The sequence below is a fragment of the Callospermophilus lateralis genome, unplaced genomic scaffold (assembly GCF_048772815.1).
Source record: "Callospermophilus lateralis isolate mCalLat2 unplaced genomic scaffold, mCalLat2.hap1 Scaffold_314, whole genome shotgun sequence".
Lineage (NCBI taxonomy): Eukaryota > Metazoa > Chordata > Mammalia > Rodentia > Sciuridae > Callospermophilus > Callospermophilus lateralis.
Window position 1 is genome coordinate 1,320,053 of NW_027513751.1, and position 23,356 is coordinate 1,343,408.

Sequence of the window (23,356 nt, forward strand, 5' to 3'; positions counted from 1 at the left end):
CTGGATACCCAACAGCACTCCTGAGACCGTCAGGAAAGATGAGCCTTAGAGGTGGAGTCCTTCACTCTGTAGATTCCCAGCCATGGGTCAGGTTCAGGGAGTCTCTAGGGTAAGGAATTCAAGCCCAGGCTTTAGAACTGGCTGGACTACCCTTCAGTGGTAGATGCCAGAGGGCCAGCTCTCAGAGTCCAGGATGTCCTCAGAGGCTGGACAGGAGGTTCTCCAAAGAGACACATGATACCAGGAATTACATGAGGTGGCAGGAGTCCCATGCTTCTGTTCAGTACCTCCACTGGTGCCAGAGGTGAGGGAACAGGGACGGTCTTGGGGAGGGATGGGTAGCATCTCTTGGGATGTGAGGGCCCCAGTCAAGCACAGGGTGCTCTGATCCAGCTGGCCTTCATGGAGGAGACCAGAGGCTGACTCAGAACAAGGCAGAAGTACTGCCAGGTAGACTTTCAGTGAGGACAGCCTCCATCAGAGACCCATTCTGGTGCATCTGTGTCCCTAGAGCCCAGCATGAGGACTGGCTCAGAGCACACACTCAGGACAGGTATCATGAATACAACAGCTCTGACATTCTGACCCTGCTGTTCCTTGTTGCCATATAAAGTGGCAGAGGTGCAATGACCTCAGCTGATCCAAGGTAGAAAGGGACATATCAGGCATGGGTATCACTGTCACCAGATGAAGTAGCTTGAATACTATTTTTCTCTCCTGGCCTGGGTGCCTGGGCATTTGCCGGATGAAACACCTGTCTCCCCTGCAGTCATGGGCAGAATGCAATGAAAGGTGCCTACTATTAACACTAAGAAGAGAGGATAGTAGATGGTGGCTCAGTGGTAGAGCGCTAGCCTAGCTTGTGTGAGGCACTGGGTTTGATCCCCAGCACCACATTTTTTTAAAAAAAACTAAATAAATGAAGGGGGGATAAAAAGACTAAGGGGAGAGGCCCCTGAGGTCAGAAAGTAGAAAGAGGATCTCCAAATGGATTTTTCAAACAAAAAAGACAGGTAAGAGACACAGACTGTGGGGTTTGGGATTTACCCTCAAGGTAGAGCAACTCTGTTAGTCATGGGGCAGACATCACCTTAGTGAATAGCTACAGATTGCCCATGCTGGACAAGTTAGCAGATCATAGGAAGAGGGATGACAGAAGAACCACCCCAAGTTATTTGAATATAGGTTCAGAGAATGTTTGAGGACATATTGGTCTAAGAAAAAAATGAGATGTCAGCAAGCCTCACTGGGCTTCTTCAAGGATACCAGCTCACTCAGGCAAGCAGGTGGGTATGCACAGGGATCGAGGAGACTCAGCTGATATTAATCCCAAAGGGAAAAGACTCAAGGGGTGAAGGGAACATCAGAGAAAGGAAGGAGGAAGAGATGGTGTCCTGTAGAGGGGATCAGATCCTATGAGAAGGAGAGACTAGGTAGGCTTGGAGAGGGACAGAACCACCAAAACTTTGCCCCAGGAATGGAGAAATAAGACCTGCGTATCACCCCATTTCTTTGGGGGCCCTTCATGGGTCTGTTCCTCTTTTGTCACTGGATGCTCAGTGCCAATGGAGGGGTTGGTGCAGAGTGAGCCGCAAGGAATGATAGAGTGGATCAAGGAGCCAGTCAGACCCTGCTGGGAGCCTGAAGAGAAGGAGGGACAAAGTGCTCAGAGCTCAAAAGTGGAGCCATGTCTCCAACTGCAAATGCCTCTCCTTGAGCCCACACATGGGCGCTGCCTCCAATGTGGTTTTGTTTCTCAGCACACAATACAGGGCAGCCCAGGGCAGACAATAGCAGATGTTGGTTGTTGAAAATTAATGAAGGAATGAAGATTTCAGGCAGCCTATGGCTTGGACCTGAGACAAAGATTTCAGTGAGAAGGTTGGCCATTAAAACATTATTTATTAAAATACAGGTCACAACAACCCATTAGTGCATCATGAATTCAACTTAGTGGGTTGAAACTACTTTTTTTTTTAAAGTAAGTTTAAATGGAATGGGGTAGAACGAATGGAAAATATGGAAAATGGAATGGAAAATGCAATTCTGCAAAAATATATATTTCATCGAAATTTTATTTTGGTGGAGGTGGAGTTGGTGGTGGTGGTGGTGGTAGTGGGGTGTGTGTGTGTGTGTGTGTGTGTGTGTGTGTGTGTGTGTGTATGTGTGTTATGGGATAAACTGCATTGCTTACTGGATTTTAGCCACACCAGTATTTACAATTTCATTACAAATTAAGGAACCAGCATGAGCAACAACATGACTTTCCAGGATAATCAGAGAATGAGAGAATTTTAATGGAACAGGTGGATAATTATGGTGATATTATTTTATAAAACAAAAGTCAGGAGATATGTTCTAACATTTGAGATCAAGACGGGCTTAGGGGTTTGGGGGCTTATGGTCATTGTAAGCAAAGGGAACACATGGGAGAAAGAGGAACATATGGGAATAGAAGGCTAGGGCCATTTAGAGGCAGGAACTCAGAAAGATCTGATCCTCCTCACCTGTCCACAAACAGGGCTAGCATTTCATCTTAGGATTCAAAATCAACTCTAAACAGAAGTTAAATAACCTTGATGCCATGGAAGCCTTCAGAACTTCTTTCATGGCCTTTTTAAAGGAACAAAGTTCCTGGGAACTTTGAAAGCAAGAGTTTGCAAGAGGAAAAAAAAATCATGAAAAGGAGGAAGAAATAATCACATCTATGATGTCATTTTTTATTGGCCCACTGCAGAGGCAACCCATACACCAGTGCCAGTGGCACAGCAGCTACAAAGGGCATTTGCTTCCCCATCCCAAACCCCCATCCCCCCTGCCCCAGGCCTTAGCCTTCTGAAAGCTCTGGGAGAGACCAAGCAGTAGAGATCATCTAATGGACTTCAAATAAACACCAACTTCCTGACAGCTGGCCTCTAGGTGAGTTTATTATTGAATTACACTCCTGCATTTTCAGAACAAGCTGAGCTGACAGGCCGCCCCATCAGTGTAAAAAAAAGAAAAAGAAGAAGAGAAAAGAAAGGCAATGATAAATCACCTGATGGAAGATGGAAGGAGGTAGAGATCATGCTTCCTCCAAAATGTCAGCCATTATATATTATTCATGTTGGTTTTTTAAAAATCCCTCCCCACATTGAAATGAATGTCCATGATGATAAAGCAGCCAGATGAACTCAGTTGAGGATTCAGGCAGTGACTTGCCACATCATCCTGATGAGCAGCTCGCAACTCCTCCTCTGTCACTTGATCAGACCTTTATTGATTTCAAAAATGAATTACAATCCCTGTTTGTTTTGTAACTTAGGCATTTCCCCCTGTCCATCACAGGAAGCATTAGCAGAGCATGCTGTGGTGACACAGAAACAACCTGGGGTTTAGAGAGAGAGGACCTAGATCAAGTCCATGGGCAAGGGAGGCTGAGTTTCCTCCTCTATAATGTGGAGTGACTAATTTCCACCCTACCGAGTTGTTCTGAAGATTAAATAAAATACAGTATCCAGAAATACAATGGCTGGTACATAGCATCCACTCAGTAATAACACCTGACATTGACCATGAATGTGCTACGCGTCTGGCATTTTTGAAATGCTTTGTAAGTTTCGTAAGTAGTGATATGTCTTAAGTCTTCCCCAGGCCATAGGACACTGGGATGGTATTTTTCACCCTTGTTTTAGAGCAATAAATACTGAGGCACAGAGAAGTTCCATCACCTGGCCAAGGTCAGAATGGCTTGCAAGTGGCAGAGCTAGCATGAGAAGCCTTGCTCCACTGACACTAGAGCCCGCATGCTGAGTGTCTGTTCTCTGTTGCATCTGCATGCTCCCAGCTCAGTATCCTCATTCCACAATCTATACAGTGTGGTTCTACTGCACCCTACATTCCCCAGGTGGTCCTAACGGTACAACATAACATACAGTCAGGCTTCGGGCTGAGGAGAATTAGCTCAGAGTCAATAGTCTAAGCTTCAAGCCCAGCCTCACTATTTGCTAGCTGTGTGGCCTTGAACACATCTTTTAATCTCTCTGTATCTTGATCTTCTCCTTTATCATATGAGTATCCTAATCCATTCATCAAGGAGATGTTGTAAAGATTAAATGATATATAAAAAACATTTAGGTATCAGGGCAGTAAGTTTTCAGTAAGTCTCAGCGGCCATTATTACTAATAGCAATAGTGTTTGTATTAGCATCAGCAACAGCATTCATATTTATGTAGGTTTTAGTGGCACCAGGAGAACTGAGAGGAAGTGGGAATCTTCAGTGGCAGCATAAGCATAGTTAGGTAATTGACACAAATGTCCTAGCCCCATGGGAATGGGCCCTTGAGATCATCAGTCCTGCATGGAAGAAAGTCTAGAGAAAGGTGAAGGCTAGAGAGAGCCTTGGCCCAGCAAGTTAGTAACTAGTCTGAGTCCTGAAGACCCTGGAGTCCTAAATGAGAGTTTTTATTTCTCAAACTGTAGTTCTGGTGTTTGTAAATCAGTGTATTTCCATCAGACACTGATGAACTTTAAGTAATAAGTTAAAATATTTGGAGAGCTATGCTTCACATTAATAATGTCCTCAGTGGAAGGTGTAGGGTCAGGGCCTACAACTCCCCTGCCTCCCTGGCCTCCCAGAGGCATCAAGAGTGAGCTGAGTGAGTCCCATAGTGGGGTTCTGTGACATGGAGAGATATGACCTCTGTGTAGCATTGTGGCAGAAGCCAGAGATTCCTCTCTGCTTGCCTCCCATGCCCTCTGCTTCTTCCTCCCACCATGTTGGGGCCATGTGAGTCTAACTCTGCAGGCTTGCCACAACCAGGGGCTCACTTCTCTGGAAACATTGAAACATGTGCTGTGAACAGCTAAGGACTCAATTCTTATATACACCTTTGCCCCCCAAAAGAAATTATTCCTAAAGATTTTCTGTGGGAGAAGACTCAAAGCATCAGCAGTCAGCACCTTGTTGTCCCCAGGCTTGGGTGCCTGGAGCTACAGCCTGGAAACTCACATTCCCTCAATGCCTGCAGGATCTCCGTAGCCACATTAAGCTAGGAAGCCACAGAGCAATGGCTTCTGGGCTCTCCAGGAGGCATAGCCTATGGTCCCTAAGCACACTAGAAGTTGCTAGGCTATCTTGTCATCGTGTGACCCTAGGTGGTGTCAGGGTTCCAAGGCAGAGTTGGGGGTGCTCCAGCTTCAACAGGTGATGAAAAGAAGTACTGACCCCACCCCACCCCCACCCCCTGCAGAGATCAGAGATCACTTCCTCAATTGTAAATGAGGAGTCTGGACTCAGTCACACTGAAGACCACTCTGCTTAAAAGTTGTACTCCTCCTATCAATCTGAAGGAATCTCTGGATTTCCTCTTTCCTCTTCTGAAACATACACACAATGGTCTGAGGGGCTAAGCTTTTTTGTAAGCATCCCTCTAATGTGTATTCCATGTATCCAACAAGTCACCTGGAAACTTCTGGTGGAGTCTAACCTGAGCCAATTCCAGTGGAAAATCAAGAGTTGGGCATGTGGGCAGAGTCTGATCCCCTGTCCTAACTGTGGGGTGTCTTGGTTACCATCATATTGGAAGGACTTGTTAGCACCATTTTTATTCTTACTAGCTTCAGGTTCAGTATGAAAGGATTTCTTGGCAATCAAAGTATATTCTAGGATATTGAATTTTTCAAAGCTAGGAACTGGATCTAATTATTTTTGTTGTTATTTAACAAATATTTATGGATCCTCTGCTAAGAATACAGTGAAAACAAAACAGAAATAGGTGCTGCTGGACAGGAAACTGAGTTGGAGCATTACATGGAGAACTGTGAGGCCAGTCAGAAGATCTCTTAGAAGCTGCAGAGTGGAGAGTGGAGTCACCCCCACCCCAGTGTTGGTAATTTGACAGGCTGTCAAGTGGGACTTCCCATCTGGACTAAGGTAACAATCTACAAGACTTTGGATAAATTGTGGTGGAAGCTTGAAGAATCCCATTTAATCAGCAGGAGTTTACAGAAAACATTTTAAGGGTTTGTACAAGTCAGGCATATAAATCCATTTAAAGTATATCATGCAAAGGAGTGATTTACATAACCAATAACAGCATGGAGTAGCAAATGTTTTCAAGCAGAGGAAGATCACCATTATTATTTGCCACCTCAACTTCAAGTAATTTTTCTAGTCTCCTGAATACCAGCTTAACTCATTAAGTTCCAAGTTTTTAATTCTACAGATATTTCAATGAGATAGGAGCATTAAATGCAAAAAAAGTACATGTATAAAGACATGAATTGGCGTGAGCATACTTTATATATAAAGATATGAAAAATTGTGCTCTATATGTGTAATGAGAATTGTAATGCATTCTGCCATCATTTATTTAAAAAAAAATAAATTAAATTAAAAAAAATAGGTTGGGGCCTGACATGGTGATGCAGACCTGTAATCCCAGCTGCTAGGGAAGCTGAGACAGGAGGATCACAAGTTCAAAGCCAGCCTCAGCAATGGCGAGGCACTAAGCAACTCAGTAAGACCCTGTCTCTAAAAAAAATACAAAATATGGCTCAGTGGTCGAGTGCTCCTGAATTCAATCCCTGGTACACCCCCCACACATACACCCCCAAAAAATAGGTTGGGAATCTAGAATTTATAAGTCCTTCACCTGTTACTTTTATCGAAAGAATAGAGCTCTAAAAACAAAATTTATTTCAAAAGTTACTATAAATGATATATTCACTGCTCAATTTAATTTTCTGTAGGTGCCCCCACATTGGGGATAATGAGACTTGGCTTAATTAGCTGCCTTCATTTAATGACAACAACAAAAAATGAAATCTGCAATTTTTCTCCTCTTATTCTTCTTTATCTTATTGTACAATATATACAAGAATTCAATATATACCTTGAATCATGAATTTAACTTGACTTCTGACCTTTTTTGAAAGTTTGTCATATAAAACATGTTAGCTGAAGCCAAGTGAGCCTTCTGGGTGGGGTTCCTAGCCCTGGGAGGCAGTTTGGGCTGACCACACAGAAAGACCCAGCCCTTACACCCTTAACCCTATCCCTGACAAGGTCAAGTAGCTCAAGTCCTCTGACATCACCTTCACCTTAAGTAACAGAAACACATCACATCTTTCTTTATTCAGTAAATAATCTATTAAGAGCTTACACTATATCCCACATTTAAACCTCTAAGGCTAACACCTGATACAGAGGTTTTCCTTTGCCACTGAGAAATGAGCATCATGCCCAATGCCAGGAATAGCGCAGTGAGGGAGATGTGGTTGGTCCCATCTTCAAGGGTCTTCTGGGGAGAAAAGATTGTCCTGATTATATGAGAGCACTCAGTTTGTGCAAAGGTAGCCTAGAAAGGGGCAGAAGTGTGTGCTGTTTAATGAATGCTCCAGCTGGGTCCTGAGGGCTGGGCAGGCAGTCTTCAAGTGAACAAGTAGAAAGATCCAGATACAGAGAACAATTCAGAAAGAGTTATAAGCATTGTATTGAACTCTACCAAAATTCTGAAGCTACTTGTAGTAGAGCTACTTGAGCTGGATCAGGTAGCACCAGATTAAAATGATCATAAATTCTTAATTCTAAATCCAAGCCCAGAAGGCATTGGATTTTGTTTTATACCAGGTTGGGGAAAACTTCAGTGCTCTTGACAGATGAGAGAATGGGCATTCAGAGAGTTCTGATGACTCTCCAAGGTCATACCAAGGCCAGAACTTGGAAGTGTTCTTCTGTGTCTTCTTCCTGAGTGACAGTGGCAGTTGGCTTTTTATTTGCTTGATTCCATTTTGTGATGGCCTTATCTCCAACAAAACCTGGCTACTGTCCTCAGGAAGCAGTCAAGCGTATCTTCTCCCTCCTTGCCATCAGCAAGGGTACCTCAGTCAGGCTCTGAGCGTAGCTGGACTAATGCCAGGTTGTTTGACACCCCCCTGGCCTGGCATGAACACTCCCTCCTGGCAGAGTTCACCTAGCCTAATTGCTTGTTTTGTATCCCAGCTGCCTGACATATGCCAAACCCATGTGTTGACTCCCTGACGCTGGAGACAACTACACTAGGGCATTTCAAATAAGCTTTTGTGAGCTTTTTACCAGTAACTGGGGACTGTGATTCATGCACTTCTATAACTCTAGCACCTAACATGGCACCTGACTCATCTCATGATAGGTGCCTGCTTTTTTTGTTTTGTTTTCTGTTTTTTAAGTGAATTTTAACAACTGCAGATCTAGACACAGTACTAACAGTAAGGACTTGGATGTAAGAAGTCCAAGTTTTGAGTGGCAGCTCAGACAATTGAGTTTCGCTCTGGGTGACCTTGAGCAAGATTTCTGAGTTTCAGTTTCTTGATCATTATCAGTGAAAAGGAAACAATATCCCATGCTTACCCTACGCACTGGAGATGAGGTCCCAGTCCTCATCTACTTCACATGTAAGCACATGAGACAACTTTGTGAAGGTGAATGATATAATCCTAGATGCTCACAGAATGGAGAAATACTTAATAAGTATAGAGAAGTCCAGAAGAGAGGGTGATTAGTTGTGCCAGGAAGATTTGATAACAACCTACTGAGGTAATAACGGTATAGAAGAGACTCTAAGGGTGAGTAGAAAATAGCACCCCAAACTGTTATGCCAAGACAGTGGCCAAAAGATAATAAAACAGGTCAAATGTGGGACTAGAGGTAAGAGGATCATGTGAGCTATCTGGGAAGGTGACTTGGAGACATCGATTAGCTCCTCACCTCAGTGGTTTCTCAACAAGGTGATCTTCTATTATGGACACTCACATATAAAACAGCAGCTATATCTTAGCCACATCCTCAACACTAAGCAAATACCTAATCCTAAGTGTGGGGTCAATGCTCTGGTAGTGTGCCAGCTCTTACCAGCTCACAAGAACTGATTAGTAAGTGCTTAGGAAGTCTTTAGACTGGCTGCTATACCAGTCACTATTAATAATTAAATCATATAAAATTAAATCACACTAAAAGCTTATAAATACTCAAATTTTGCCACTTCCTAAATATTTCAATGTATTTTATAATTATCTTTGCTTTTGAGGTTATTTAGGACTATTTATTTGTATCTCTATGGTGGGAATACTGTATAGTGGCCTTCTGTGCATCTCCCTCCAGCTCTGTATTCAGTGGCATCTGTTGGTAGCCTGAAATCAGCCATGATGGGAGTATTTACACCACAGCAATGGGCAAATGCTGCAAGTCACACTGTTTTTCTTTCTTCCTTTCTGTATTTTTTCCTTCCTTCCTTCCTTTTTTGTCTGTTTTCCTTCCTTCCTTCCTTTCTTTTTTTTTCCTCCCAAGTCTACTGTTAAACAGACTTACCAGTATACCACTGGTAGCATCAAATAAATAAATGCATGAAGCATAGGAAAACTCCACATCTCTTCAAACCTCCCTAGACAAAAGCAAATGGTACAAGACACATTTCAGAGGCCTCTACAGAACTACCTTCCCCACCTCCAGCTTCTTTGTCCCAGGAAAGGCTTTCTGTTAAACTTGGGTTTCTTGACAACTGAAAATCATGGTCAAATAGAGGGGGATGGAAATGTTTTTCTCTAGGACTTGATTCCTGAGCCAAATGTCTGTTTTGACATAATGCCTCTGTGGTCTACAGGGGTACATAGAGTTGACTTAATTTTCTCCAGAATCCAAAAGCAATTCACAGGAGCCTAAGCTAAAATTTCATCTACTCTGGCTTGCAGAATTTGAGGCTACATGATAGCAAAATGGTGCTGATTTAATGATTTCCAATTATTGGAAAATCCCCAAAGAGAGATAAATCAGAAGATGCTGGTCTGCATGTACATAAGGGGCAGCAGCCAGGGTAGCTCCCAAAAGGAAACCATCCCCAGAGGGCTGATTATTGTCTAGGCAGAATCTGAAGATACGTATGTCAGGAGAAGGTTGGCTAGTAGCCAACATCAGGGGATAAGATCTGTTAGTAATTCTCTGGAAGGACAAAGTTCCTGCAATAAGAAATTCAATTGTCCTCCATTAAAGAAAGCCTCTCTCAGTACCAGCTGAATACAATTGATGGAATAAATCTTTCCCATTAGTAGAGAGATAATTTTACATAAATATATTGGGAGACCTTCAGAGCAGGACTAAAAGTCTTTGCTGAGTTTCGCCTGCTTAACTTGTTTGTCATGTAATTGCATTTAGACCAAGGGCCTCGGAAGGAAACCACTGACTGAATTAGCTTTAACCAGATTGTGGGGAGAGAAGTGGGGTGGGGGTGGGGTGCCTGATGCATTGTGGGTAGTTGTTCTTGCCTTCAGAAAGGACAAGCTGACACTAATGAGACCAGCTGCTTACAAGCCTGGTGTTAATTGCTTTTCTCATCAAACAGAGAAAAGTTTATCACTCTAGGAAGGTAGAGATGTGGGTACCTAATAAGGCAAGGACAAAGTTTGAGATCTTTCTTCGTGAATGCCCATGGGCCTCATCAGTGGTTCTTCCCTTGGCCAGAAAAAAAGCCTTCTCTCTTTTTTTGAGCACAGTAATATGAGCATCTTTTCCTCAGACTTGTCTTGTCATCGAGGGCTGGTCTCCAGTGTCCTGATCCTTAGGATGCTGACAGAAACCAGCACATTCATTCCCACCAATTGCCCATGGCAAATAGGTTGGTCTAGCACTGGACCCAGAGTTATAAGGCCCCAAGTCATGCCAAGCTACAATACCACTTCCTACATGGCTTTGACCAAATAACGTACGATACCACTTCCTACATGGCTTTGACCAAATAACGTAACCTCTTCATTTCCTCTTCTATAAAGTAAGAGGTTCCACTAGCCCCATGATTTTCTAGCTCCCTTCTCCAAACACTAAGACTCCCAGAGTGATCTTCAGAACCAACCCAAAGGAAGAGGCCTTTGCCACTGCTTCATGTAGAGAAGATCTTCTCTTCCTTTGTTTTCCACATTGGGATATTTATAAAAGTCATCTGTATAAAGGTTCTATTTCCCACTTATTTGCTCAATCCCCCCACACACTTTTTTTTTCCAACTGTGACCTAGTACTTGTTAGGTATAGTACAGGCACTGTAGAGAGAAAGAAAGGAAGAGAACTTGACTCTGCCCTCAAAGAGCTCAGGTTCTGTTGGAGACAAAAAAAAAGTATATGGTCTAAAGGTGTTTGTATCAGGTTTTGAGGGTCAGAGGGCCTGGTTCTGATTAGGGACATCAAGAACGATTTCAGGGAAGAAGTATCACTTGAAGTGGGTCTTTAGGAATGAGAATGTCGGGAAGGGGCTACAGAAATGACATTTTAGGCAGACAGAAGAGCATTATAGTGACACAGGGGCACAAAGCAACATTTGCCTGGCACGATGTTCAGTTAAAGCATGCGGTTTGCTGACTAGAATACAGAGGAAGAATGGGGCAGGGTGGATTGCTGGGAGAGATGACAGGTTCCAGAATCCATCCCATCGGAATGCTACATCTACCCTTCTCTCACTAATGCCAGGTGAAAGCAAGTACCCTCTATCCTGTTCACTTTCTTGTACATTCAGTTCCAATGAGACAGCTAATGACAGTAATAGCCATTGCTTCTTATGGAGCTTACAAGGATGAAAAAAACAGGCTCAAAGAATTGTCACATACCTGCACAATTCAGAAAGCTAGGAAGCAGCAGAGCTGGCATTTGAACCTGGAACCCCTCACTCCAAATCCATATGTATAACTACACTGTATTGCCCTCTGGAATCAGCTTTCTCTACTTACAGCGTAATATGATATTCTTAGGAATATTATGATATTCTTATGTTTTATTTGAAGAACTGTTCTCTCAAGGATACTTTGATACCTTAAATTGAGGTGATATTTTTAAGAGGTTATTGTTTATCTGGAGTGACTACCATGAGCCCCTGGGTATAAGATGCATCTGAGTGATTATTCGTCTGTCTTCTGACCTCTGGAAGTTCCCTGCCAGCCAGGACTCTGACCATGGAAGGTACCTCAAGTCATTCTCTCTTCTTTTCCCACAGGCATGCATGTGTCATCCGTGGTCAAGTAATGACATCAGATGGGACCCCACTTGTTGGTGTGAACATCAGTTTCGTCAATAACCCGCTCTTTGGGTATACAATCAGCAGGCAAGATGGCAGGTAGGAGACCTTTTATGGGCCAGGAAGAGTGAAGGCCTTATTCTCATGGTTTGCCACATAGAAAGAGGATTGGACTTGGATCCAAAAGGCCTGAATTCAAATGTCTCTGCAATTTACTGGTCATAGTATAGCAAGGGTATGACCTTATGCCTGACTCTAGCCTATGACTCCTTGGCCATAAAATAAGCAATTTCTTCTCATGTGAACCTCAAACTAAATATAGGGTACCTTATCCATATTTTCCTGCTCCATGAATTATGGTATGAAATACTCTCATCATGTGGACTACTTCCCACAGACCACACAGCTCCAGAAGTCTTAGTTATTCCTCTTGTGTGGTTTCCATCTACAACTGCTCAGGTCTATGGAAGCCATTTAGGTAATAACCTTCTGACCTTAAATTCCTCCAAGAACTATCAGCAGAATGAAGTAAATCTTCCTTAACAACCTTAGCTCTCCCCCATTACATGTGTGTTCTTGGACAGATCTCCTTACTTCTCTAAGCCTGCACTTCTCCAGCGGTTAAATGGTCCCAATGTTATCCATCTCTCAAAATGGTTGTGGGGACTAGATGATATGATGGATGGGGAAACACCTGGCACATTATAGGTGTTTAATAAATCTTAGTTCTGGCCGGGTGAGGTGGTACAAGCCTATAGTCCCGGCAGCTCAGGAGGCAAAGGCAAAAGGATCATGAGTTCAAAGCCAGACCCAGCAACCTAGCAAGGTCCTAAGCAACTCAGTGAGACTCTATCTGTAAATAAAATGCAAAAAGGGCTGGGGCTGCGGTTCAGTGGTTGAGTGCCCCTGGGTTCAATCCCCAGTACCAAAAAATAAAAATAAATAAGTAAATCTTAGTTCCCTGCTCCACTCAGATTAATTGCTATATTTAAGGTCTGACACATAGTAAGTCTATAATAAATATAACTGATACTAAAATTACAAATTATTGAATAATAAGGAGGTGATTGTGACAGGATAGGCAATGAGAATATTTTGGAGAAAAGGGAAGGAGGAGCAAAGTGGAATATTTAGGCTGTCAGTGGTGACAAGTCCTCTATTTTTAATAAAATCAGGTGGTGGCATTCCATCTGACTAACTGTGGGCCCATAAGGTTGATTTTCACTCTGTGTTGGAAATTATGCTCCAGCCTGATTGATTTTAGCACCTCTTTAATCCAATATCAGATGTGAGCATGTCCCGGCCGAGGTGCTAATGAAGTAGAGGCTCATCTGTTTGTAGACATGTGTGCCTCTTAGACAGGGCTGGCAAGCTTGGCATGGGAGCCTCCCCACCTCCCTGCAAATGGGAAGGGGCCCAGCTGGAAGAGGTTCATGGCCAGCCCCCAGGGGTAACTGGCTAGGCCAGGCCACCACTCCCTGCCCTGCATACATTCCAACCAGGAAGCACATCAGTGCAGACTCCCGCTACAGTGAAAAGGAGTCTCCATTATGCATTGCCCTCACTGCCTGCTGGTTTGGGGCTCTCGGCTTTATGGAAATGGCTCATGTGAGTCTCCTAGGCAATAGGTGTTCTCACTACATGATTACCTGCTGGGAAACAGTCATCAAAAAGGAGCCTGGAGGACTGTTCTTTTTTGCCATGAAATTGTCAGTCACTCATGGGGTGACAGATCATCAGTCCTTGCACCCTGCTAGGATTGTCTAGGGTAGGTCCAAAAAACATACAGGGTCTGGCATAAACATGGTGGCCCTTGGGGAAAACTCACTCTCTGGCACCTTTGGGCTGCCCTTTAAAGGTATGGAGGCCCGAGAGGGATAGTCCCTGCATCAGCTTCCTATGTTATGGCATAGTGACCAGTATAACTGCCACTTAGAGATTGTGTTTCTGAGCAGTTCCTACCAATGCATTGTGGGGCTTAAATTTACTTCCCGTTGTAGATATTGCATACTGTATGAGGAAGTCGTCATACACTGTCCCCATAATGTCTGAGACTTCATTTGTTACATGTGAGCTGGTTGCATCTTGCCTGTTTCTCTCCTCGCTTCCTTGACCCACCTTCTCTCTTAACTCTCATATCCTTGGAGAAACCATAAGGCCAGAGATACAGTCTGGATATAAGAGTACATACAAGTGTACTGTAACCCTGGGGACTGATGTGTCTGTAATCCCCACTTTCCAGACAGGCACCATGACACCTGCGGCAGTTCCCCACCCCTGCACACATGCTAATAGACCAGATTTCAGGATTAACAGGAGCTCATAAACAAAACAGTAGCAGAGAAGTTAGCCAAAGAGATCATTAAAGAAATGGAAAATAGGAGTCATGAAGAAAAACTGAAAGAATCGCAGACAGGAGGAACAGCTCAGGCTCATTGAATTGAAAAATGGGATTATATAGAGCATGACACCCAGGAAATGTGTGGGGCCCTGTTCTTTTCCCATCTATCACTCATCTCTCAAATTAATAATGCTGCCAAGTGATTATGGTCATCAGCTTCATTTTACAGATGAGGAAATAGAGGCTTGGAAAGGGAGCATAACTCACCCACGGAGTGTGTAGCAATGCTCAGGCGGCCCTGAGCTGTCTGGGCTTTGTCTGAGAACCAGGCAGGCCTTCTCTTTGGGGTCGGAGTCACATTCTTATCCATAACAAGGTTTTCCCACCAACAAGTGGGCCTGGCCCCAGCCCATTGCACTCAGCAGCTGGCGAGCCAGATGCCCCAGCCTGCTCACAGTCTTGAGAATGTGCCTTCTCATGTTTGTCTTTTCTTTCTCCCCACGCTCAGACTCTCATGAAGAGAGCTTTTGATGCTGGCCAAAATTCTGTTTGATAGTTTAAAATGTTCTGTCAAAGCACAGATGCTATTTAGTTCTGTAACAGAAAAGTCACTCTCTGGATATTTTCCCAAAACCATGGAGACCCACCACCTGAACTCTTGGTCCAAAATGAGTTCCTTCCCTGGTGTTTCTCTGTCATTACGAATTGAAGGAGGTGGAGCCTGACTTCTTCTTCCCAAGTGTGGCATAGAAATCAGGGAAAGTGGGTGGAAAGTTCCTGCAGAGGATAGATAGACAGGATAGACGTCTTTGGAACCTAGGGATGTGAATCTGGGAGTGCCATGTACCAAGAGCAGGATTGGGCACTAGATCAGGGCAGTCGAGCATAAAACCCTTGTAGCTTCTAGGGGAAGGGAAAGCAAGCTGGAGCAACAGGCCCAATCCCATAAAGTGGGTTTATCAGACTAAAGGTGAGATCCGACCCTGGGTCTCTCAAACCAACTGCACAGGTGAATCCAGGTTGAATTGCAACCACCAAGTGAGAAGGGAACAAGCACTAGGAAGGCAGGTGCTGCTTAGACCTATCTACCATCCACAGGAGCTGTGTACAGGCTGGGCTATCAGCTCTCAGAGCCGTGTCATGGTGATCTCATCTCAACTGACAGTGCCACTCAGTCTTCTGGCCCCCTTTTAGTTATAAAATGCTGTGATTCTAATTTTATTGTCTCTAAAGTGTTCAGCTATTTGGAATTGAAAAGGCCTTTGTTGAATAATCTATCGTAATCAGAGCCAAAATTGCTGTAGAGTCACAGAGTCATTCAGAGTCACAAAATCTGAGTGACTTAAGAATAATCCACTTGAACCTTTGCATTTTACCATGAGAAAACTGAGGATCAGAGAAGCTAAATGACTTACTTGAGGCTGCACAGTAGTTCATGTCAGAACCAGGAAGAGGCTTAGGGTTCCCAACAACTGAGTCAGAGCTTGTTCTGCTGACTTTTTATCGGGCTTCAGCTCTGACCCAGGTAAAAGGCCAACGTGCCAGGAGCACCACAGCAGCAGATTTGTTAATATCCTGTGCCCTGAAGACTGGCTCTTTTAATAGTAGCTAATCTGCCTCCGGTAAATTTTCTATGGTGAGTCACTTGACAACACAGCAACCACAAAGGCCTCTGGAGTCACTGTCACCACTGTGGCTGCAGACAAGTCTTTAGGTGTTAAGTCTCCTCACTGAGTGCTCAGACCCTTTGTGTAATTTTTTCTCCTCTTTCTCCTCCCCATCCTCCTGGTTTTCCTGCTCCCCCCTCCTCTCCCCACCCTCCCTCCCTCCACACAGTTTTGACTTGGTCACAAATGGTGGTGTGTCCATCATCCTGCGGTTTGAGCGGGCGCCTTTCATCACACAGGAGCACACCCTTTGGCTGCCCTGGGATCGCTTCTTTGTCATGGAAACCATCATCATGCGGCATGAAGAAAATGAGATTCCCAGCTGCGACCTGAGCAACTTCGCCCGCCCCAACCCCGTTGTGTCTCCATCCCCGTTGATGTCCTTTGCCAGCTCCTGTGCAGAGAAAGGCCCCATTGTGCCAGAAATTCAGGTACCCGGCTTTCCTGGCTGCATATCATTTAGGAGATCTCAGAGACTGTACTTCTCTGGAGTCTGGGTCAGACCCTCTCAGCCCATCTTGTTGAATCCAGCTGCCAAACTCCCTGATAGGCATGATGTCAGGACATGCGGGCCACCTTTCCTACACACTGAAAGCACCTGAGCACCTGCAACCTACCTGGCTCTGGCTACAGTAAATACCCTCTCCCTTTCCCCTGTCATCCAGCTCAGTCTGCTTTCCTTTACCAGAGCCTGCAGGGTGTCCCCTCTCTCAGTATTTCTGTTGAGAGTATTTATAATAATAGGTTGAACCACGAGGAATAAGCCACGGGATCCCAAATAGCAAGCATTATAATAAAGATTAAATGAGAAGAATGTGTATGAGGTACTTAGCACGTCTGACACCTAGTAAGTGCTCAATAAATTTTAGCTGTTATTATTATTAAGATTACTTAACACACGCTGCCTTCACACCAATTAAGGATTGCTTTGGCTCAAATCTATACACGCAAGTTTTTTACTTAATTATCATTAAAAGAAAGTAATTGGGAAAAATGCATTTTAATCTGATAGAAATCAAGATGGATTCATGGCTTGACAAAGAACCCCTGAGTTGAATGTCCTCTACCATCCCCAGGCTGGTTTCCAGGGGCAGAAAGAAAGGCCTGAGGAAGGGGAGATATATCAACCAGAAGTCCAGGAGAAGCCCTGGTCTCCTGGCCTGCCTAATGAGAACTCTGGTGCTGTGCATGTTAATGGATGGCCCTGGTGCTGCAGAGCAGAGAGTTTATACATTTATGTGTGTATTTCATGCCTGACTGAGCAAACACATCTCTCTGTGCGTACCCTGTTGAGTGGCTTCCAATGCCGGCCCACAAGAGGGAAATACAACCATTGCAAAAGTCTCATTGCACACACAGGTTGCAAGCTCACTCCTTTTCAGAGATTCAGCACCTGTCTCCTGTCTCAATGACCAGGCTGACCTTTCTATAAAATGGTTGTCAGTGGAGACAGAACTTGCTGGAGAGAACTAATTTGTTACTCAACCCTGGCTCTGCTCCAGCTAGACATTTTTCCCAGGAGCAGGGACTTTGGAACAAATGAGGTTCAAGGTCGCACCCTCTTTACACTGCTCTCTGAGCCAGCTGCCTACAGGGCCAGTTGGGGCACAAACCTTGCTTATTGTCAGACTCACAAAAAACATGAAAACAAACTCCAGGGTTTTGCCAGTTTAGTCATTGGTTACCTTTGCAAGTGCTGGCAGGTGCAAAATGTAAAGGATACACTCAGGAAGGGTGTTGTGTATGAGAGCATGGGGATAGCTCTGGCTCCTGCCTATGCTTCACCAAGGTGTACCACCTGCTTTGCCTTACAAGCTGTGACTTCGGAAGACTGTCATGGGTTAAGGCCAACCCCTACAATTCCCTGTATCCTGGAGAGCAGGGTTGGGACAAATGTTCCCAGCTGTCTATGGGATGGACAGAAAAAGGCCCAGCTTATCTGTGCACACAAGGTAAAATACTCATTGTCCCTTGAATGGACATGCCAGCCTTGATTGATTCAGTGTTCAATGTTTTAATGAGAGAGAGCCCACAAGCTAACAAAAGTCCTCCACTTTGGCCACATACCTGATTATCTGGCATCCACTGACTCTTCTACCTTGGGCTGGGCCCACAGCACCCAGCAGAAAAAGCACTGCCTTCCCCAACACTCCATTCATCTGTCACGGGAGCGTTGTGGGGATCCCATATGTACTGAGACCCCATGCTGCCAATCCAGCCTCTCTGGGGGTGAGCAGAGGCCTCGGCATTGATCCTTGCCAAGCTGTACCCTCAGCTCTCAACTCTGCCTGGTCATTTGTTTGGTTAGCCTCACATAGTCTCCGTGCACTTTCCTGGAAAGTAACACCATTTGAAACAGATCTCATTTTAAGGAAATTTTGAGAAGCTTTCCTTCTTGCTCAAGCAGCTGTCCACATTAGTCTGAGAGGAAGATCTCTCTTCTTAGGATCCCCCACTTTCAGCTCTGCTGACACCCACTGCACCATTGTCCTACCCAACATTGAGGTGCTGGCCACTTCGTATCCATGACCTTGCTTAGCCCTGTGCTAATCCAGGGAGGAAACTGGGCTGCAGAGCCTCCATGAGTCTTTTAGGATGCCACAGCTCGTGAGAGGCAGCCTGCTGCCAGGGGTCTCCTAAGCATTATCTTGTGTGTTTCTCTCAATAATGGGATGCCGTGTTGCCATCCATGTTACAGAGGAGGAGCCAAAGCTCATCGAGGTGTGGTGGCTCATGCAGGGATATGCCACATAAGAGCTGGCCGGCCAGAGACCGGTCTTCAGGTTTCCTTTCTCCTCCCTCAATTTCTTTTCTCCTTTCTCTTCCTTTTTTCCCCCTTTCTCCTCCTGGCTCTTCTCACCTTCCATTCTACCCTCTTCTCTTTTCTTCCTCCTCCTCCCCTTGCCCACCGTCTTCCACTCTATTTTATCCTCTGCCTCTTGAACACCAGAATCCATGGGCCATGGCTGTCCTCCTTCCCTTGAGTGATCCAGTGACCATCCCCAACTGTGATCTATCTTGCTTTCTAGGCTCTGCACGAGGAAATCGCCATCTCTGGTTGCAAGATGAGGCTGAGCTACCTGAGCAGCCGCACCCCAGGCTACAAATCTGTCCTGAGGATCAGCCTCACCCACCCCACCATCCCCTTTAACCTCATGAAGGTCCACCTCATGGTGGCGGTGGAGGGCCGCCTCTTCAGGAAGTGGTTTGCTGCAGCTCCCGACCTGTCCTACTATTTCATGTGGGACAAGACAGACGTCTACAACCAGAAGGTGCTTGGGCTCTCAGAAGCCTTCGGTAAGCCGCCTGCTGCAGAATGCCCCCGCCTCCCCCCAGAGCGACTCTTGTCACCTTCTTGACTATTTTTTCCTCCCTTCTTCTTCTCAGATCAAAAAAAGTCTTAATTGCCCTTTAAGGTCTCTCAGTGACCATCCATGACATTGAAGAATGTATTGAAAGACCTAAATGTGGGAAATTCCACATTAAAAATGGCTACAAAACCCAAACAGCCCTCAAAAAGCACTGTGATGAGCTAAAAGATGCCATGTGCCACAAAGGCCCAGCCTGTGGGCTTTGCCTGGCCACCCCACAGCCATCCTGCCTCAACCTAACCCTTAAAGAAGGGGAGCCAAGAAACTGGGCTGCTTCCACATTTTGAGGCACAGGAACTAAGATAGTCCCTTCATCAGAAAGGCATTTTGGGCCTCATGACTTTATTCCCAATCAGAGAAGTTGTTTTTCTGTCATTATTATTGCTGTCTGTTTGTCAATATAAAGCAGAAGCTGGTTCTGGCCTTACCTAGCAGCCCCACTGAGAGCTTGGGCTTCCAGGGGCAGGCTATACTTCTTCCAGCTTCTGGGTCAGTGTAGGGTCCCAGAAAGGGCTCAGAGCGGGTCATTAGCAGTCCTAACACTCAGGGCTGATCCTCCAAGCCCTTAGGGAGTAACTTCTCACCTTGAACCATACTCCAGTCTCATTCCCTTTGCCTAGCCAAGGCAGGATAAGGAAACAGAGAAGCCATGTTGTGTTTAGAAAGGAATAAAGGGAAGGTAGGAAGGAGGGAGGACAGAAGGGAAGGCAGGAGCATGAAGTACATAAGAGACTGTCCCAAGCACCAGCTCTGGGCAAGATGCCCCCCTGTGCATTAGCATCCAGTGAATCCTTACAACCGCCTCCCCAGTCAGAAATCCTGTATGAGGAGGCTGAAACCAGAGAAGTGAGGTGACTTCCCAAGGAGCCACAGCTGGGAATGAGCAGAGCTAGATTTATTCCAGGTCTTCACTACAGTTTGCATTCCCACCTGTCCCACAAAGGAACACTGGGAGCAAACATGGCATCTTTCACTCTTCGCAGTCCCGTTTGTAGATCACGCCACATCTATTGTCTTTTCAGGAAAAAAAAAAAAAACATCTTTCAGTTGAAATGATCATATTTAGTACTCACAGTCAATTAAAAAAGAAGGGTCTGCACAGTGAAATTTCAGGCATGGGCTCACTTTTCTGAGGTCACAGGTGAACAGTAGGAGCTACTGTGACTCGGGGTCATAGGGAAGAGGTGACAGGGACATCGCCAGCCTGTTCCCCATTACCATAGTTGGTCAGCCATCTTTATGGTACATACAAGAAACTGTAAGGGGCTGCCCAGTTGTTAATTCCTGTCTTAAACATAAGGTAGGAAATTGTCCACTGGAAAATAGTGCCTATTCAGAAAGACACTTGGAAGAAATAACATTTCTGTCTCTGCTGGTTTCCTTCACAAGGTCACTGACAGGGCCTTTACACACCCAGACTCAAGGAGCCTGCTGTACTTAGCCTTCATCCCAAGTACCTACTGAGGGGCCTGGATTTATGAAACAAAAGTTAAGCCAAAGCATTTGCAAGTTTGGAAAGCTTGAAGCAACTTTTGGCTTCCAAAGTTCCCCAACTGAGCTTATTTTCCATGTATTCATTACAAACAAGTCCAGATTTCTTCCCTGTAAAAATTTGGGAAATAGACAAAGATAGAAAAAGTCATGTGATCCCATGAATAAATACAACTACTTTTTAATATTTGAATTTGCTTTCTTTATTCTTGTGTATCTTTATTTTCTTGGCACACATAGATTACTGAAGAAGGCCAGTCTTTTTAAGCGAGCATTACTCCACGAGCATCCCCATGTCACCATGTGTCTTCACAGGCATAGTTTCCATGGGCTGTGTAATATTCCTGGATTGGACATGCATAGGTTTGCTCAGTCCCTCACCTCTTTCAGACCTTTAGATTAATTCAAATTTCCAACATTATAAATAATGCTGCAGTGAAGACATTTGTGCATAAAGTATTTTCCTTATTGAAAATAACTTCCCTGGAATTGATTCACCATGGTCCTTTGACAGTATTCAGTACATTTGTTTAACTTTTCCCAGTCGTGTTCAACTGTTCATCAAAAAGGAAAAAAGATTTTGAAAACTTGGCATCACTATGTCAGTATTGGATCAGTATTTCACATAGTTCTATTTCCCAGGTTAGAAACATGATCCTTTTTGTCATTGTTGTCTCCTCCTCCTCCCCCCTCCTCCTCTTCTCCTTCCTCCTTATCCTCCTCCTCTTCTTCCTCCTCCTCTCCCTCCTCCTTATCCTCCTCCTCTCCCTCCTCCTCCTCTTCCTCCTCCTCCTCTTCCTCCTCTTCCTCCTTCTCTTCCTCTCCCTCCTCCTCCTCCTCCTCTTCCTCCTCCTCCTTCTGCAAAAGACAAGCAGAGGGCCTTGCCTACAAGTCTAAAGACCAAAGAGGGACTTTGCTCACCCATGCATTTTGCTCGTTTTGGTCTCTACAGTTTCTGTGGGTTATGAGTACGAATCCTGCCCAGATCTGATCCTATGGGAAAAAAGAACAGCAGTGCTGCAGGGCTATGAAATCGATGCATCCAAGCTTGGAGGATGGAGCCTGGATAAACATCATGCCCTCAACATCCAAAGTGGTGAGTGGAATAATAGAATTCCTTGAGCCAGGCCAGGTTGTCACCTTGCGTCCTATTCCCTGGGCCCTCCAAAGAAAAAAGTACACACTTTGAATTACATGGGTTCCTGTGCAATCAGTTCAACAGAAAGCTCAGTCAACAAATATTGCTTGGGTACCTGCTCTCAGCCTATCACTGTGCTAGGCACCAGGGATACAGAAATAAGAGGCTTCAAGACTTTACATGGTCAGAGACAAATACTCACCAGGTAGTTGCATTGCTGTGCACTGGCCACGCCATCACAGTGGGAGGTGCAGGACACCATGGAAGCACACGAAGAACACAGCACTTGGTGATTCAGGGCATCCCTGGGGAGAAGATCCCTGGCCTGAGTCTCAGAGGTCTGCAAGATAACTCTGGGTCTCAAAAAGGTGAACATTCCAGCAGAGGGCACAGTACCTGTGGAAGAGCTGAAGCCTCCAAGAAGAGTACTTGGAGAGAAGAAGGTCCACTGTGATTTGAGCAGAGAATGAGATGAAGGAAAGAGTAGCCAAAGCCAAAGCTGGGGGCTGAGCAGCTGGAGCCCAGGGTAGATTAGGACTTTGGACTTCATCCAGAGGCAAATGTCAAGCCTCTGAGAGGTTTCAAGCAGGCAAGTGCCATGATCACATCTGCACTTCCAATAATAACTCAATCCGACTCTTTCAGGGTAGGACAACTAAACATGGTAACCATGTCACGTACCTTCTGCTGAAAAGTACAGTGCATGCCTGTCAAAACCACAGCATGTTTTAAGGAGAAGTTGACAAACTAATTATAAAATTTATAATGAAATGAAGGTTTATAAATAGCTAAGGCAATCTTTAAAATAAGAACACAGAAAATGAGTTTACCAGGTATTAAGTTAAACTAGAAAACTGTAACATCTAAAACTGTGTGGTGTTGGCACAGAAACAGGTAAATGGAGCCCACAGAGCTGAGGCAGGAATTCATTAGCTGATCTGTGAGTGGTGATTAAAATTAGCCTTGGCCACATGTGTCAGAAAAGCCAAAATAGGGCTCAGTGGTAGAGGTCTCACCTAGCATATGTGAGGCACTGGGTTCAATCCTCAGAACCACATAAAAATAAAAAATAAAGAAAAGCCAAAATAGGACTGGAGTTGTGGCTCAGAGGTAGAGCACTCGCCTAGCATATGTGAGGCACTGAGTTCGATCCTCACCTTTCTAGTTCACCTTTCAGGAAAGGATTTCCTGAAACCTAAAAAAGCACCAACTTTAAAGTGGAAAAGCAATTCATTCGACGACATCAAAAATTGAAGCAATCCATTTGATAGCTTTGGCAAAGCTAACAAGTGGCAGCTTGAGAGAAGATTCGTGTGACCCATAAAAGCCAAAACCC

General features: G+C 44.7%; 1 pseudogene; it reads left to right on the forward strand.

Moving 5' to 3' along the window:
- Positions 1–23,356, forward strand: part of LOC143387807 (teneurin-4-like) — a 333,926-nt pseudogene that overhangs the window by 258,227 nt on the left and 52,343 nt on the right.